The sequence below is a fragment of the Lissotriton helveticus genome (assembly GCF_964261635.1).
Source record: "Lissotriton helveticus chromosome 1_1 unlocalized genomic scaffold, aLisHel1.1 SUPER_1_unloc_10, whole genome shotgun sequence".
Taxonomy (NCBI): Eukaryota; Metazoa; Chordata; class Amphibia; order Caudata; family Salamandridae; genus Lissotriton; species Lissotriton helveticus.
In genome coordinates this window covers 2,078,917-2,096,838 of record NW_027611649.1, presented here as the reverse complement: position 1 = coordinate 2,096,838, position 17,922 = coordinate 2,078,917, and the positions used below count along the sequence as shown (strand labels likewise).

At 43.1% G+C, this 17,922-nt stretch overlaps 1 protein-coding gene and 1 long non-coding RNA gene across 3 annotated transcripts in view; one reads left to right on the top strand and one right to left on the bottom strand.

Moving 5' to 3' along the window:
• LOC144805440 (uncharacterized) overlaps positions 1-17,922 on the bottom strand; it is a 947,065-nt gene that overhangs the window by 533,415 nt on the left and 395,728 nt on the right.
• On the top strand, positions 3,236-13,902 carry LOC144805453 (uncharacterized). Of its 2 annotated transcripts, none has more exons than XR_013605520.1 (3): positions 3,236-3,339; positions 12,444-12,560; positions 13,753-13,902. It is a non-coding gene; the product is annotated as an uncharacterized LOC144805453 (long non-coding RNA). The 2 variants fall into 2 exon arrangements; XR_013605521.1 differs by having other exon boundaries at positions 12,441-12,560.

Below are 17,922 nucleotides of genomic sequence, written 5' to 3'. Positions count from 1 at the left end.
AACCCATTTATATGGGATTCATGGATTTGGCAGCAGCATTCGACCACGTCAACAGAGGAAAGTTGTGGGATATGATGTCAGGTATGGGGATCGAGAGTGGCCTAATTACTATATTAAGGGAACTGCACAATGACACCACGGCCAAGGTCAGATTTAATAGGGAGGGAGGACTGTCTGATTCCTTTCCATGTAAGAGCGGAGTCAGACAAGGTTGTATTCTTGCCCCTTTTTTGTTCTCCCTTTATATTAATAACCTGGAGCGGTTCCTTCTGGGTCTAAAGGCAGATTCCCCAAGTGTCGGGACGCGTCATATTCCAGTCCTGCTTTATGCAGATGACGCGGTCTTACTTGCAAGAACACCTCGAAGCCTACAAATTTTAATTGATGGGTTCGTTGAGTTCATGAGTAACCTGGATCTATCTGTCAACTTAGGTAAATCATACGTGCTACTGGCCGGCAAAAAACCCTCCTCCAAACCCAGTTACACAATAGGCACTCACAGTTTGGAGCAGGTTAAAACGTTCTCCTACCTTGGGGTAACCTTTGATGGTGCTTTACAATTTAACTCCCTGGTGGTGGAACGTTGTAGCAAAATGATTGCAACTAATGGGGCAATAGCCGGATACGGTAGGAGACTGGGCAGATGGAGCCCGGAACAAGTGATGAACTTGTATAGCTCCATAACATGCTCCAAAGTAACTTATGGGGCAGAAGTCTGGGGCTTTGTGAACACCACCAGAATCCAACAGGAAGAAAATAGATATCTGAAATCGATCCTGAGGGCACCACCCAGTACCCCCGGACTCATAGCCCACAGGGAGCTAGGGAGGCCATACCTGGATGACATGTTAAAACTCAGGCCAATTGTGGCCTGGTTAAAAATATGGACCAATCCTGATGCACATTTAAGCAGAGAAATTCTTTTGGACTGCCTAGGTAGGACTTACTGTATGCGCATCCCCTGGCTAAAGTATGTGAAAAACACCCTAGAGGATTTAGGGTTTGGAAATCTCTTCACGAACCCTGTATCCATTTCAGCACAGCATAAGAAGCAAGTAGGGGAAATTTTCCGAGAGCGGAAAACCCAATGCCGAGCTGATGCTGAAGGAGTGAAAAAATCTGTGAGGGCTCATAATTTGGTGAAGAGTGTGGAGGGTATGGAGCCTTATTTATTTCTTGTGCATAATATGCAGGATAGATTCCTTATGTGCCGTTTTAGATTGAATTTGCTTCCTTTTATGTTGGCTACACCGACAGGTTTCACCTCGTCAATTGAGCAGAAGGGACCCTGCAGCTGCGATAATCGGTCCCCGCAGGATTCCCTTCACTTTGTCTTGCTTTGTCCCTATTTTTCTATGCCTAGGCGTAGATTTCTTGTTAATATTTTAAAAAAAGCCCAACTGGAACATGCCAGGGATGCACTAGTCTTTTTGCAAAAAGCCTCATTAACCTTGTGTAGTATCATGAATTTTATCAAGGTTGCAGTCCGATTAAGGATGACGAGAGGAGAGGACTGAAAGGCTTGAGTCTGTTGTTTTTTATCTTCATGGCATTGTACGTTGGTATTTTAATTGTATTAACTATGTACAAGGATCTTGATTAATATTTAATGTTTTTTTTAAATTTATGTATATATACAAGTACTTTTATGGTGTTTTTTAATCACGAATAAAGATTCTTGAATTGAATTGAATTGAGTGCCGCCTTTAAGACTGCCCTCTCTTGCTCTTATCCAACATGCTATTAACATCTTATGAAAGGGCAGTGAGTTTTCCCAAGGGGCTGTGAGTCTGTGTATTCATCAGCCGGCATTGAAACAAATGGCAGGCAGGAGAGTAGCATGGCTAAACCAATGTGCAGAAAATATATATCAGCTCCATCCCCTTGCACAATTTTCTCTTTGCTAAACTTCTTTAACAAGAAGTATTTGTTGTGATTCAACTGGGGGCCAAAGCCAAGTGTGCTAACCTGAGGTGTGTGCCCCACTACTGTTTGACCCCCTTACCCAGTGATCCCTATTCTCCCAAAACCCTGCTCAAAACACACATGAACACAAACAAAAACAAAAATAACTGAAACAAATCAGTGCATGGATGCCAATCATCCCCTACTATTGCCACTTAGTCTCAATGTCAGTATGGTCATGCCTCTGAATGTTCATTACCTTGGGTCAAGGTGGATGGTCTTAGGAAGTTAACATTGTGTTGAGAGCTACCGCATCAAGCATAATCTGCACCACAGACCGTGAAGGCAATTGTCCCATGGGGGACTGTCCAGTTCATGGGAGTGTGCCCTGCGCACTCAGCATCGGTTCCTATGTCTGGTAGCGGTATACCAGTTTCCTGGGGTCCTGGGGTCCTCTGCTCCCACTACCCTCAGCCTCACCCCACACTACTTCAGGTATATCAAATATGAGGGATTTGTCCTAATAAATTACCTTTAGTTGGTCCAGGAGCAGGAGCATATAACAATCATACAGAGGAATATAACCATCAAGAAGAGATGCCAGTGCAAGATGCTGCCCCACGCATACAATGCCCTGCACAACGTAGGACCAGCATGCATCAAAAACCACCTGGCATCCCACCTGCCACAAAGATACCTCATATCGGCTTTCCTGTTCCTAGCAGACAGTGTCCGGATATGCAAAAGCAAAAACAGAGGACGATCTTTATCGCACCTGGTGGTCAAGACATGGAAAAACCTTCCCCTGCATTTAATGACCACTTCAGCAATTCAGAAAAGATCGAAATACCTGGATGTTCAATTAAGCAAACAACCATGCAGCAGTCAATATCTTCAAGGCTTCAAGACCCTTACAGGTGATTTGCTGGGCTTTATAAATGCCTGATTGATTGATTGATTGATTGACCGATTGATTGATTGAGCCAGAAAATACTCAACCACTTTGTAAATACCCCTAAATAGATGATTCATAACTGTGACTCCTATACATATTTATATATGTTGGTGGTATTGGAATTGAGCTTAGCACTTATAATCATGGCCTCAGTACAATTTGGTATTTACTCAATAAATCTGCGGTACATCATTTCATACAGTTTGTTTTAATATATTTCTATGGGATGATGCTAGCAATCAGAGAAGTGCTCCTAGTCACACACAAAGAGTTCAGCCACATCCTGTGAACATAACTCAGGTATCCTGTGCCCCAACCCCTTCTGTGAGAGTATAAAAGGCATGCTCTGAGCATGAGATGTGCAGAAGGCACAAGCAAGTGATCCAGGTTCGAGACTCCATCCCCTACTCCTTACTCTGCTGGCACCATGAGGGGCATACTTGCGGCTGTCGTCATGCTCCAGGCACTGATAACTGGAGGTAAGATGGTCATGCCCTTGTACAGTCTTGATTGTTGGGAGCATACACAAAGGTGCACATAGATATTAAGAGAGTAATGATCAGGACAGAGCTTAATTCACTCCAGAAATCTGCTGTAAGTTTAAATGTCCCCGGCTGTCTTTATCTTCTATCATATCATTGCCCTTTTTCCTTGTTTCTGTCTTTTCCTCTATTGTTCATTCTTTATCTCAATTTTAGACAACCTGTAAATGCCAAGGACAGCCCCCCACAAACATTAGGAGGAGCTTTAGGTAAAATGTATTGGAATGACTTGTATTCTTTCGAGGGTATACCTCAGGTTCTGCTTGAAATTCGGACAGGCTGGACCTTGCTACGGTTTTGAGTTCTTTACCTTGGGACTTGCCCTTTCTATAAAAATGCAATCTAATGACCTCATAGAAACCAAGGATCTTTAGATTTCTTTAACGAATGTTAATTATTATTAACATTATGAGGATTGTGTTTCCAATATTGATCATATACAATGTAAGAGTTGCATTGGAAGAATGATCCTAATCGACTTCAGGGCACCTGTTGTCATGGTGACCATTAGATGTTCACCAACATATTTTTTCTTTTCATATTTACTTCATACCTTTCATTTATTTTTAAAACTGTGAACGTGAGTTCTTAAAAACTGGAAATCTATGACAGTATGTTTACTAGCTGCATCAGAGCGGATTTCAGATTTTTAGGAATTGAAAAAAATGGCCAAGAATACTGCTTGAATTCTGTGATACTGATTCGGTTCCAATAATTCAGAGTATGACTTTCAATTTAAGATGAGCTCATCCATACTCTATGTTCATAAGAAAACACATTTTATGTTTTATTTTTAGTTTGTTGATATATCATACCCAGCTATGTTTTTAATCTTACCCACATTTTCCAATATTAAATTGAGTGGTAGGTAAACTTCAGGTAATTTTAATCCTCTGATCCCTGCAAAAACAAACTAGCCTGACATTCTGGTGTCACAACACAACCAAGAAATGGGAACTCTGTGACAAAGCACTCTACTAAAATGTGTTAGTCTTTGAGGGTACTTTTAAACACGTAAATAGGACATTTCATCTCACTTCAGCGAGGGGCGTCTCAAGATGTTTTAAATTTTGGTAGAGAGTTCATTTTCATTGGTTTCTTTCATTCAATTAGGGAAGACATTTGAGTCTTTACTCCTTGTTCTTCTCTGCACTCTCAATATAACCATGCTGGAGTTTAGAATGTGAATTTAGCAATAAAGATGTCTTTACATTTAATTTTTATCTGGTAACATATGCTGTGCTTATAAGACAAAGGTAAAAAAAAAGAAAAGAGAGGTGACATCCGGGAACTGACTTGTATCTGTGCATGTTGTTCTAACTAAGAGACAAATGCTCTCTCTGCTTTACTTAGAATAACTGAAATAATATACTTTTCTCATAACTGGGTCAGGGTCCAAATACCTGAACATCCTTAGTGTGATAATACCTGCATCATTACATATAGTTTTTTTTTTTTAATTCTGATATATTGTTTATATTAAAAGAAGATTTAGGGACAGATTTACTAAACTGTCATGCAACCCAAGGCAGCAAAAAAGGTGCACTGTGTGAGGGAGAAGAAAAGCTCCTTATTTATGAAAGACTTAAACATTTCTGCTCCTTCTTCTGGCATTGTGAGCATCCTAGATCTATGCAGGCTATGTAGTTTATTTTATTTATTTATTTATGCGTTTTTATATAGCGTGGACTTTACCCAAAGGTGTCAGAGCGCTTCACAATCGGAACAGAACTGATACATGAGAACATTACAAGTGAAAAATTACAAAAGCAAAAGTTACATTACATCATTACATGAGGCAAAAGTGACAATCGTGAGTGAACAAAGTACAAGAGGTAGCAAACGGTGCATTGCCTGAGGAAAAAAGTGACAAGGGCGCAGGTTACAAGAGCGTACAATGTACAAGTGGAGGTATAATACTGCAATAAATGGAGGACACTCAAACACAAGAACCAACGTTACATTGGCAATGGTGGCACTTGTGCAAGTATCGAAAGTAAACAAAAAGCAAGAGGTAGCAAACAGTGTGTTACAAGAGAAAAGTGACGTGTGCATGTTACAAAAGAGTACCAAACACAGGTAAAGGGTAGTACTGCAATAAATGGCAGTCTATCAAACCCCAAGAACACACTAGGAACTAAAAAGGTCTTCCTTCAGATAATAGAGGGCATGAATTAACTTTGGACGCGTCTTTGAAGGAGAAGAACTTTGAGGTCAGTTTTGAAGGCCTGGGAGGAGGCGATGGTCCGGAGCTCCGGCAGAAGGGAGTTCCAGATTCTCACTGCGTTGCCTGAAAAGGATTGGGCCATTGTTCTTTCCTTCTTGAAAGTGGGAAGTTCAAGCAGTAGCTTTTCCGCATTTCGTGATGATCTAGAGCCTCCCGAGAGTTTCAGTTTATTCGCCAGGTAGGGAGGAGAGGAGGAGTGCAGGGCTTTGTGGGTGATACAGGCAGTCTTGTAGATAGCTCTAGCCTCGATGGGAAGCCAGCGGAGGGTGGATAACAAGGGTGTGATGTGGTCGGTTCTTTGGGCCCCATAAATTAAGCGAGCTGCTGAATGGAGAACAGACTTAAGGGGGGACAGGTGGGATTTGGGGAGGTCAGTAAGTAGAGAATAGCAGTAGTCCAGTCTGGAGAGGACCAGCGATTGAACCAGGGTTTTAAGGTCATGCTCCGGGAAGAAGCGACGGATCCCCCAAAGAAAGCGCAGTTGGTATTGAGCAGACTTTGCAATTGAATTAATGTGGGAGAGTAGATTGAGTTTAGTGTCGAGTATGACTCCAAGGGATTTTGCGCTGTCGACAATGATGGGTTTATTGTTCAGTAGATTCATCTGGTCCATCCATGATTGAACCGGGGGATGAGAAAGTGAGGAAGAGAGGAGGAGGAATTCAGTTTTGGAGGGATTCAGAATCAGTTGATGTGTTGACATCCAGTTTTGAATGGAGTCCAGAGTAGAGCTTAGGACAGAGAGATCGTGGGTGGAGGCAACCTTGAGGTAGATTTGAGTGTCATCTGCGTAGAGATGATAGTGAACCCCGGAATTACTTAGGAGATTTCCCAGTGGTACCAAATAGAGATTGAACAATGTGGGTGCAAGTATAGAGCCTTGAGGAACACCTTGACCCACCGCCAAAGGAGATGAAAGACTGTCCGCTATTTTGATCATTTGGGATCTATCAGAGTGGTAGGACGCAAACCATTTAAGTACAGTGCCCTCCATGCCCATTCTCTGTTGAAGAGTGTTAAGGAGGGTGTTGTGATTGACAGTGTCAAAGGCTGCAGAAAGGTCAAGGAGAATTAGAAGACAAGACCCCCCCCGAATCGAGTATCCGCAGCGTGTCATCAATCACTTGCAGCAGAGCTGTTTCAGTGCTGCAGTTTTGGATGAAGCCGGACTGAAAATTGTCAAGAAGATCATTGTCCTTGATATGACGAGAGAGCTGTTTCGCAACACATCTTTCTGTGATCTTCGCAAGAAAGGGTAGGTTAGTGATGGGGCGGAAGTTGTTGAGGTCATTAGCATCAACAGTGGGTTTTTTAAGCAGAGGGGTGACCTGCCCAGTTTTGAAGGGAACAGGAAGGGAGCTTTGACAGAGGGAGAGGTTGACCAGAGTGGTCGAATAGGAAAGAGAATGAGAATAGAAGTCAATGGCAATGGCACTAGGGATGGGGTCAAGAGAATGGTTGGAGGGCTTTGTTTCGAGGATGCACTTGAGGAGGACATCTTCAGAGATGGGGTCGAAGTTCTGCCAAGTGGTTAGTGATTTGCGCTCCTCTTGAGGGGTAGGATGAGCGACCTGATCCACCAGTGATTTCACTTTTTCGTCAAAGAATACATTGAAATCCGCAGCTTTCTTTATAGAATCCTCCAACTTGGAGGTTGGGGGAGAGCAGTTAGTATTCTTGATGAGATCAAAACGTTTTTGGGTCTATTTTTGGCTGAGTCAAGAAGGGTTCTGTAGTGTGCAGCTTTCCCAAGGAAGATGTGTTTATGGTACTTGGATCTTGCTGAACGAAGCGTGGCCAGATTATCGGTGGAGGGCGCTAGCCTCCATTGGTTCTTCAGGAGTCTTAGGTGCTTCCTTTCTTCATAGAGGGATTTGTTGAACCAAGGTGCTGAGGGAATGGGCCTTTTCTTTTTGCTTTGGAGAGGAGCGACGTTCTTGATTTCGACTGCAAGGACTGAGAGGCATTGGGAGGTGAGATTGTCAAAATCTAGGTTCGGGTCTAGCCTTGGAAGTCACAGAGGGAAACGGTGTCAACATTTTTAGTGCCACGAAACCAGGAGGTAGTCCTCTTGGGTTGGTCAAGATTTATAGAGTGTGCTAGGTGAAGAGAGAATGGGATGAGGAGGTGGTCAGACCAGTCTACGTGAATAGGGGTAGCGATAGAAAGCATGCCTGCTTGAGAAATGACAAGGATTAAGCCCTTAGAGTGTGTTGATTCTGTGCAGTGTTGGATAACATCGTTTGTAGAGAGGAAGGAGGCCAGCAAGTTCGCGGAAGAGTCTTGCAGTGAGCCCCCGTGGAGATTGAAGTCACCCACGAAGGTCTGATTGCCACTTTGCGAGTATTGGTCGCTGATGAAGTCAGTGAGTTCCACCATAAACGAAGGGCCGCTGCCAGGTGGGCAGTAGATGACATGGAATCTGAGGGGTGAGCGCTGGTGTAGTTGAAGCTCAAGAGAAAGACATTCAAAAGTGCGGAAGGCGCTGAAGGGAGAAGCCTTAAGTTGAAGGGAGTTTCTAAAAATGACTGCAACACCTCCCCCAACTTTGATAGGTCTGTCATTCCAAAAAATAGAATAGCCAGTGGGTAATAGGAGATCAAACAAAGAGTGAGAGGTATCGTTGAACCAGGTCTCTGTTAGAAAGAACATGTCAATATTGTGGTGGGTGATGGTATCAGAGATTTTGAGTTTGTGTTTAATTGCAGATCTGCAGTTGTGGAGCAGACATTGCAGCTCTGTTGAGACTGTTTTGGTGACGGGGCACTAGGGCTAAGAAGGGTGATAGGGATATTGTGCTTATATGGGGGTGCACGGGAGGGTTTAGGTGGATGCTTGGTTCTGACAGAAGAGATGGTCGGAATAGAGTAGATAGTTGGGTTACTCGGAGATGCAAGTTGCATAAGGGTGGCATTAAAGGGATTGTGTGAGTGGAGGATGTTTGCGGACGACAGGTTATGCTTGGCTATGATAGGGTGAGGGGACGAGGTGCATCTCGTGGGAAGATGAGAGTTTTCCAAAGGAGTTGAGGAGAATGGGAACGTGGAAATCTTGGAGCTTAAGAGTGAAATGGAAGCTGCAAGCTGGGAGATGGAGGTGATAAGAGAGTCTAGCTTATTTTCAAGAGAGAGTAGGGCAGAGCACGGAAGGTTGGGTGTCTTGAAGGCAGAAGGAGGGGGTGAAGTTGATGGTGGAAGGACATATTTAGGGGGAGATGGGTGCCGATCAGGGCGGTGGAGGAAAGGGAGAGGGGAGGACTGCGAGATGTCATAGGAGTGTAGCAGGTTTGGGGGGACAAGAGGGGAGGTGGTAGGAGAGGTCCTGTTGGCTAGGTTAGGTGGCTGCGAGGGAACGGGCTGCTGGCAGAGTGAGGGGGGTTGGGAGAAGGGGAAGTTGAAGAAAGGAAATGGTTCAGCTGGGCCCGATGGGGGGAGATGGAAAGGGTTACCAAGGGGGGAAAGGGGGTAGCACAGCATAGCTGGCAGAGTGGGGGGAAGGAGAGGAATGCAATGGGAATGTGGAGAAATCGGGGTAAGAAGCGAGGGGAGGAGGGGGTAGAGAAGAGGGGGAGAGGGCGGAATAAGGGGAGCAAAAGGAAAGTTAGCTGGGGAGGAGGGTGGACTAAAAAAGGGAGTTGCAGGTAGGAATAGGGGGAAGGAGATGAGATTGGAGTGCCGGGACGGTGCAGATTGGGCGAGGCGCGTATTAGCTATTGGTACGGCTGACGTGATGAAGGGGGGGGCATACTGTGAAATGGGAGGAAAGGGAGAGGAGGGCACAAGGGAGGGGGAGGGAAGAGGGCCGACCTGTGTCTCCCGAGGGCACAACCTATTGGAGTGTAGGGGGGTTGGGGGTGGAGAAAGGGAGTAATGTGTGGAGCTAGATGGGGAGTCAGGGGAAAACCCGGTTGCAGGGGAGGGGAGTAGGGAGGGGAAGAGGTGGTCAAAGAGAGAGAGACAGGTGTCTTTGCCTTGGATCATGACAGTACCATTGTTATAGATTGAGATGGTGAGGGATCCATTGAAATACGCAGAGGGGGAAATCTTTAGTTGTTTCCCATGAGGGATAGAGGAGGAGGAGGTGACGTTAAGGGAATTATATAGGCTGGTGGACCAGGAGGGGGTGTTGTGAGTGAAGAAAATGAAATCGTTTTTGCACCTTCCAAAACGACCATTGTAAAATTGATCAACAAATAGGGAATCAGGGAAACGTTCAATAGTGTTATGCTTCAATCGTTTTACTGAAGCTTTAGTCTGGCCGGGAGGATAAATGATTTTATAGCAATTAAGTCCTGCCTTAACTCGAGTGGTGGCCATGTTGGGAAAATGAGGAGAAGGAGTGCAGGGGGGATAGGAGAAGGGTGCTACTAGGAAAGCGGTGGTGAGGAGAGGTATACGGACTAAAAGGGGACACATATTACAGATGTCGGAAGAGGAAATCTGAACTAATGTGCCGTCCGGAAAGAGAGGTGGGTATTTGTTGGGCCCTTCAACAAGGTATACATGAAGCCAACTGGCATAAGATAATACTTACAAGGGAAATGTTTACATATGATGGGACCAACTGGACCACTGTCAGAACCATCACGAAGCACAATTAGACAAGCGAACACCCAATGACCACTGGTGATCACTGTACTTAGCATCAGCCTGCATAAGGCCACCTTTAGAGGTGCTCAGAACAGGGTGAGTAAATCCTACAACATGAAAAGCATTTCCTAGCACCACATATACTTAAAAAAGGGGCCTGGCTCTGTACAAACCTTGCAGTCTCCCTGGCCAATTGGCCATCTCAGAGGGACTCAAATGCCCTGAAATCATAATGTCAAGGTTTCTGCCAATGCAGCGAGAGTCTTAACTTAAACAGAAATATCCCCATGGAATAAGTGTTCCTAAACGGTGCAGCTGGCACTCCTTTCAGCACAGCTGTAAGAGGCCTAAATGGAGCAGCTGGCACTACTTGCTGCGCAGCTGTAAAAGGCCTAAATGGTGCAGCTGGCACTACTTGCTGCGCAGCTGCGAAAAGGCCTAAACGGTGCAGCTGGCACTACTTGCTGCGCAGCTGTAAAAGGCCTAAATGGTGCAGCTGGCACTACTTGCTGCGCAGCTGCGAAAAGGCCTAAACGGTGCAGCTGGCACTACTTGCTGTGCAGCTGTAAAAGGCCTAAACAATGCAGCTGGCACTACTTGCTGCGCTGAGGAGAGCGTGAGCCTTCCCGCCCAGGAGACGACCCCTCCATACAGCGCTCACTGTAAGACACTTGTGCTGCCTCCACGAAGTATGGCCATATAGTAATATTCAGTTTAAATCAGTTGTGCTATGGTGTGCACATCAAGAAATACAGGCGGTGTACCACGATCACTGTTTGTATGCCTAGAGCACCATGTCTGATCTCAGCAGAATATGGTGATCCCCTTTATCTTAAGCAGTCGCCATTCACCCTTGCATCTTAAGCAGTCGCATTCACCCTTGCACCATAATGAAAAGATGCCTGTGCTACAGGCAGGATTGTTTTTGTGCAGGAAGCATAACCTTCCTTCACAAAAACAATCTTTAGATGCATTTTCCTCTTTCTGTGTGTGCTGCAGAGTGCAGCACATATGAAAAGAGGAAATACCTAAGGGAAAAAAACATATTTCTCCTCAATCTGTCTTGCTTGGCAAGGCATAGTATTTCGACACACTCCCAGGTACACACTCTAACTTTTTTCTTTTATCCAGCATTTCCAACTTTGCATGTGTGCTCTAATAAACAATATTCAAAAAAAATATGTGTAAGCACAGAATTTTGTAGTGGAAGGTCCAAAACCCGTGTGACAAAAGTGCTCCAGCATAGGCAGAGAGAAAAACACAATGGGCCATATTATCAAGAACGGGGATAACATTATCGCCGCTTTAGCGGCAGGAAACTGCTGCTAAAGTGTTGATAAGTGGCTTGGTAATATGCCCTTGTGAATTCTCATAGAAGTAAATAGAGTGAGGGGTCTTCTAAGGACAAAGGTTGTCCCAAATTTGGGGTACAATATATGCACCACATAGAACAGAGGTTGTAACGAACCTCAAGGGGACACTCTTCTATTTGTTGTGTTATAATTCCCATAGAAGCCCAGGTGTGATGCCATTCACACCAGAACCTGGGCTTCAATGGGAATTCACAAGGGCATATTATCAATCCCCTTATCGCCGCTTTAGCGGCAGTTTCCAGCAGCTAAAGCGGCGATAATGTTATCGCTGTTCTTGATAATATGGCTCAATATGTTCAAAAAGGTGCTCTTCTGTTCTCTCTCCTTGACACAACACAGCTCATCAAATGTTGTTCTCTAGGCAAATTATCAAGCCCCATCTATGTAATGTACCACATGGGTTTTGGACTGGAAGTGTACCCTTCCACTACAAAATTCTTGTTCTTACACATATGTTTTTAAAATATTGTTCTTTATAGCACACATACATAATTGGAAATGCTGGATAAAATAAAAAAATTAGAGTGATGCACGTACATATTGTTATCCTTCTGCCTCAGTTTTAGGTCATTTCTCCCTAAGTACCCTTTTTTGCTTACATTACTTAATTGTTGTACTCTCCAAACAACTGAAACTCCCTGATGCATTACCTATTTTCTGTTATATTTTGTACCACGGAGTACCAGAACTTTCTTCTCTTTTCCTTAGTCCTAAGAAATTTCCATGCAAACTGTGAATGTGCCCCGCTCTAAGGCTAAAGCAAAATACTTATTTTTTAGACGTATTTCTCTATGTTTGAAAGAAAAGCACAATTTCACTCAGATCTCTAGATTGCATCTCTTTTTCCAGCAGATTGCCTACTTTGTGAGCAGTGTTTTGCTCTCGGCACCACCCAATGCTCAGGAATCTTCATGCAATGCTCTCCTGACGTCACTCACTGCGTCAAAGGGCTGGAGAACAACACACTGGGTGAGTGCCACATACCACATATCTGTAGCACAACTCAATCCTCCACATTGTGGCCAGTGATTAATTTGTAAAATAATATTTGCCAGTGCCCAAGATATTTCTTAGGAGGCCACTGCAGCTTGCACCACCTGTGGTCCTTGTCAGCGCTGCCAGATCCTTGTACCAATGGCACACCTACATGAATGAATGAATAAATAAACACATTAATGAATAGTGAGATTTCTTGAGCTCAAGGCGACTCCGAGGAGTGTTCTAGCATTAAGTGGAATGTAAGTGGGCAAAGGAAGAGGGGATTATAGTGTGAAGAGCCTACATACCATTACAGTTGTAAAAGTATGACAGTGGCATAATACTAGGTGAACCAAAGCTGTAAGAAGGGCCGGAGCAAGCACCCTGGTATTATTATTTTACAAATCCTATATTCAATTGTTAAACACTTTGCTCATGTGCTTTTTAAAAATAGACTAACAGCTTCACCATGTGGTGGGTTGTCATAAATATGTGCTGCTGTTATGAAATAAGTCGGTGGCAAGCACCAGAGAACACCAGCACAAATTAGGAACTAATTATGGCTATTTACAGGCTGGTTGCTAGCTTCCTCTGTACCCTCAGAATGCCCTTCCATTGTGACCAAATGGTAACAAATGATTGTGTAACGTGCTGGCTGGCATACATTCCTACCTGGTTCCCTTGCGCACTGTGCCACAGGCCCCTACGCTAAGCTACAACTCAGTAAAGAGGTCTAATAGTGGTGTAACAAGTCTGCGTTGCTTGTGTTCCCTTCTGGAGAGTGCCTTGCCTGGTAGTTTGAGATGGATTGTTCTCATGGGTATTAGCTTAGTACTGATTTGCATTGAACAGACTTTTGTATGGAGTGGCACAGCGGGCATACATTGATGGGTTGGAAATCTACCTGGAGCTGTTGAAAGTGATTTAGAATTGTGGAACAAACTTATGGGAGGGGAAAAGTGTAACACCCCATTTAAAAACAATTCAGGAGGGATATTTCTCTCTACTTAAAAATGACATTTTGTGGATAAACACTGAAATGAAGCTATTTTACCACATCAAACCCATGCTTTTTCTTGGTTTGGCTGTTTCATCCAGATTCCTGCACGGTAACCATGTCTGCTCAGGAACTCATACTGATATCTGTTTTTTATTAAATGAAATCATGCATTTGTTCCAACAGGGGGTAATGTTATTGTAACTGCATTCAAGGGCTGTCTGAATCCCTCCAAACAAGCAGTCTGTGGAAGAAAGGTCTCATTACTAAACTCGGTGATATCTGTGTGGCTCAGTAGAACATGCTGTGACTCTGACTTCTGCAACAGAGGGGATGTGGAAGGTATGTACGAGAGTGTGTTCGGACTCTGACATCTGTTATACAGGTAGGGTGCAGGGTAGATGCAGTCTGTGACTACCACATCTATACCCCAGGGAGTGTGCAGGGCATGCTCCTTAACAGAGGGGCATGCAGGGCACGTAGAGTCTGTAACTCTGACATTGGGGATGCACAGGGTATGCGCAGTCTGTGATTCCAACATTTATAACATCGGGGATGTGCAGGGGAATTAGAGGTTATGAATTCAATATCTGCAACTGAGAGATTGTGCAGTCTGGGCAGTCTGTGACTCCAACACCTTTTAAAGAGGGGATGTTTAGAATATGCACTGTCTATGATACTGACATCTGTAAAGGAGAGGTTGTGCAGGGACATGCAGTCTGTGATTTAGTCATGTGGAACCGATGGAATGGGCAGGGGACATGCAGTGTGTGACTGATAGTTGTGACAGAAGGGATTTGCAAGGTTGGTACATTGTGACACTTCTGTGACATAGTGTGAGAGGTTGGCTTGGTATATGATGCACACGCATGCAAGTGGGCAACCAGCACCAGTCCAGACAACCCTTATAGTGGTTTTAGTGGTTTTAGGCAACCTTAAAAAAACTCTCTAAGCGGCAGCTGTGGAGAGTAGCCTTCAGTCCTGTTATATAAGACTGCAACCTTTCACCTATATCCTTCCCTACATTATATGCATAATGGTTCTTAGGGACTGACTTTTACCTGGATATGACACTGCATTCAGAACGCAGGTTTTTAGTGGCACTGTGAGCTAGCTTATGCAAACAGGCTAATATACCTGATGTGGGAGCTCGGAACCAGTCTGCCACTAAACCCACAGTTTAAGTTATCCGAACATGCAGATCCTGTATAGGATATTGAAGTGACCACAAACACAAGAGTTGGTGGAGAAACAGTCATTTAATACCGTCCAACTCCTCAGCTTCCAGGGAATAAACTAACAGTCCCAGAAGCATTGAATACATACATTCTATCACCAAGGTAATGGCCAACCTGGTGATAACAGAACATTAATACATCATAGACATGGCTGACATTACTACAATATCTCCCTTTCTTACAATAAAACAATAATATAAATGAGGAATAGAATAAGATATAATGATAAAAATAAGCATTAGCATTATATAAATAAAAATATAGTAAAATAGAATTAATAAGAATAAACATATAAATAAAATGACTAATCCATATGCTTGGATGAACAAATCATGCAATATAATACAAATCCACACACAGGGGTGAATGCCACCTTACAAATCCATTCGCTAGGGTGACTGTCTCATACGACTATTCCTCCTCAACAGTGGAGTAGATAATTCTGCTGATGTCTTATGACTATCAGGACTTCTTCTCCTCCCATTAGACTCCAAGTCATTGATCATAGGGTTACTAGCATGTAAAACAGTATTAGATTTCAAACCCATTTGAAGTACAACTTTGTCAGGAATTTTATAAATTCTGGATGCATTCCACCAATTTTTCCCATTGACTCTGATAGCATGATTTGATACTGAATCAACACACACAGGTTGACTAAATTTTGATAAACCTTTGGGTACATTATGAGTAATCTTTATGTTTACCCAATCTCCCACATTGATTTTATGAGCCCACACTTCCTCGTGAGATCTCACCTCAGGATTACAGCCCTTTTTTATCATCCAGTTTATCATTAGCTTCCATTTCCGAACATCCCAATGAAGTTTTAGAAAACAAATCCCACTGTCTCATCCAAGCTGGGCACATTCCAAACGTAGCAATTCTTCCCCTCAATAACTCAAATGGACTTTTCCCAAATTCAGTACTTGGTGTGGTTCGATGAGCCCAAAGCATACTTTGGACAGCTTTTTTGACATCAACATTCCCAGAAACAGCCCATTGTACACAATCAACCAGAATACGATTCATGCGCTCAATAAAACCATTTCCTTGAGGTTGATAAAGCACCACCCGGCGATGATTAATACCACATTGACTCAGGAATGTAGACATTTCTTTAGAGACAAACTGTACTCCGACGTCTGACATTAATTCTTTGGGAAACCCCTCTCTCGCAAAAAGACTCTGCAAGAATTTGATGACTTCATGTGTGTTGGGGTCGACCATAAAACAAACTTCCCACCACTTGCTGTAATAATCAGCTACCACCAGAGCAAATTTGTATTTACAAGACAGAGCATTGAATGGTCCAATAAAATCTAATGCCAATTTCATCCACGGACCAGAAGGCAAATCAACTTTTACTTTAGGACAGACAGCAGTTTTGATCACTTTGTCACTAGAACAACAAGTGAAACAATTTTCCACTGCATTCTCTATATGAGGATCCATTGAAGGCCACCAATAGATAGATCGAATTCAACATTTGGTGCAAGTTTGCCCAAGATGTTCTTCATGACCAGCCATAATTATACGATCTCTCAGGCTTTCAGGAGGTATAAACTTGTCAACTCGTAGAATCATTTCACCACCTTCTAGAGACAACTCTTCTGCAACTTTAGAAAAAGGTTGGAGACTATTATCTAAATGTTTTTCCTTGGGCCAACCTTGAATAATATATTTCTTTACTTCCTTGAGAACAACATCAGAAAGTAATGCATCAAACTATTCCTCTTCATTAAAACATCCTCCATTACAGACATCAATACTGGTGATTAAACATTCCTCATCGTCATCACCAACACAATCACTGTGTACTATAGGTAACGGCAATTTGGAAAGTAAATCAGGTCTGATGTTTTTTCCTCCAGGAATATGTTCAACAGTAAAATTGTATTGAAGAAGCTTAGAACTCAATCTAGCTATTCTAGGAGTATGATCTTTTACTACAACGCCGTTGAGAATGGGAATAAGAGGGGGAATCATCCTTTACGATGCAACTTTTACCACGCAGTGCCTTTACAATGCAGGCTTTTCAACGCAAGTCATTACAACGAATTGCGCTGGGGGCGCTCTAGGATAGGTAATAGTTTAATTTACTATCCAACACCTTCCCTACTATCCACGGGGACTGGAGTTGGAATAGTAAATTAAACTATTCACTATCCAAGCACCCCCCAACGCAAGTCGTTGTAACGACTTGCGTTGAAAAACCTGCATTGTAAAGGCATGCATAGTAAAAGCATGCGTTGTAACAACGTACATCCATAAGAGGTTTATGATCTGTCAATAATTTAAAAGTTCTACCCCAGAGAAAACGTTTAAACCTTTCTACTGCCCAACAACACGCTAGAAGTTCTCTCTCAATGACAGAATAATTCTTCTCACTAGGACGTAATGATCTAGAAATAAAACACACAGTATGCTCCACACCAAGTTTCATTTGAGTCAACATACCACCAAGACCATCAAGACTTGCATCAACTGAAACAATAGATTCCAAAGAAGAATCAAAAGGAGTCAAAATATTGCAAGAACTAAGTTCGCTCTTGATATTTTCAAAATCAGTCTGACATTTCTGATCCCACAGAAAGACAGTTCCTCCTTTCAAAAGTTCACGCAAATGAGCAGTTTTAGATGCAAAATTAGATATGAACTTAGAATAAAACTCGCACATCCCTAAGAAAGTTGAAACCTGTTCCTTGGTCTTAGGGGAAGGAACATTGGCGATAGCTTCAATAAGACCATCTCTAGGTAGAATTCCTTTCCCTGATATACGGTGTCCCAAATATTCAATAGATTCAACACCAAAAACACACTTGCTCACATTAGCAACAATCCCTTTTTCTTGCAGCCTGTTTAAAACTTCAGTCACATTTTTTTCATGAGAAAGTTTACATTTCCCTGCCACAAGGATGTCATCTTGAAAGACAATTGTATTTTGAACTCCCACCAAGACTCTTTCCATCACACGTTGAAAAACGGATGCCGCTGAGGCCAGCCCAAACGGCATCCTCTAGAATTGAAATGTTCCAACGGAAGATACAAAAGCAGTTAAATGTTTTGATGACATGTCCAGTTCAATTTGATGATATGTCGAAGATAGATCTATCTT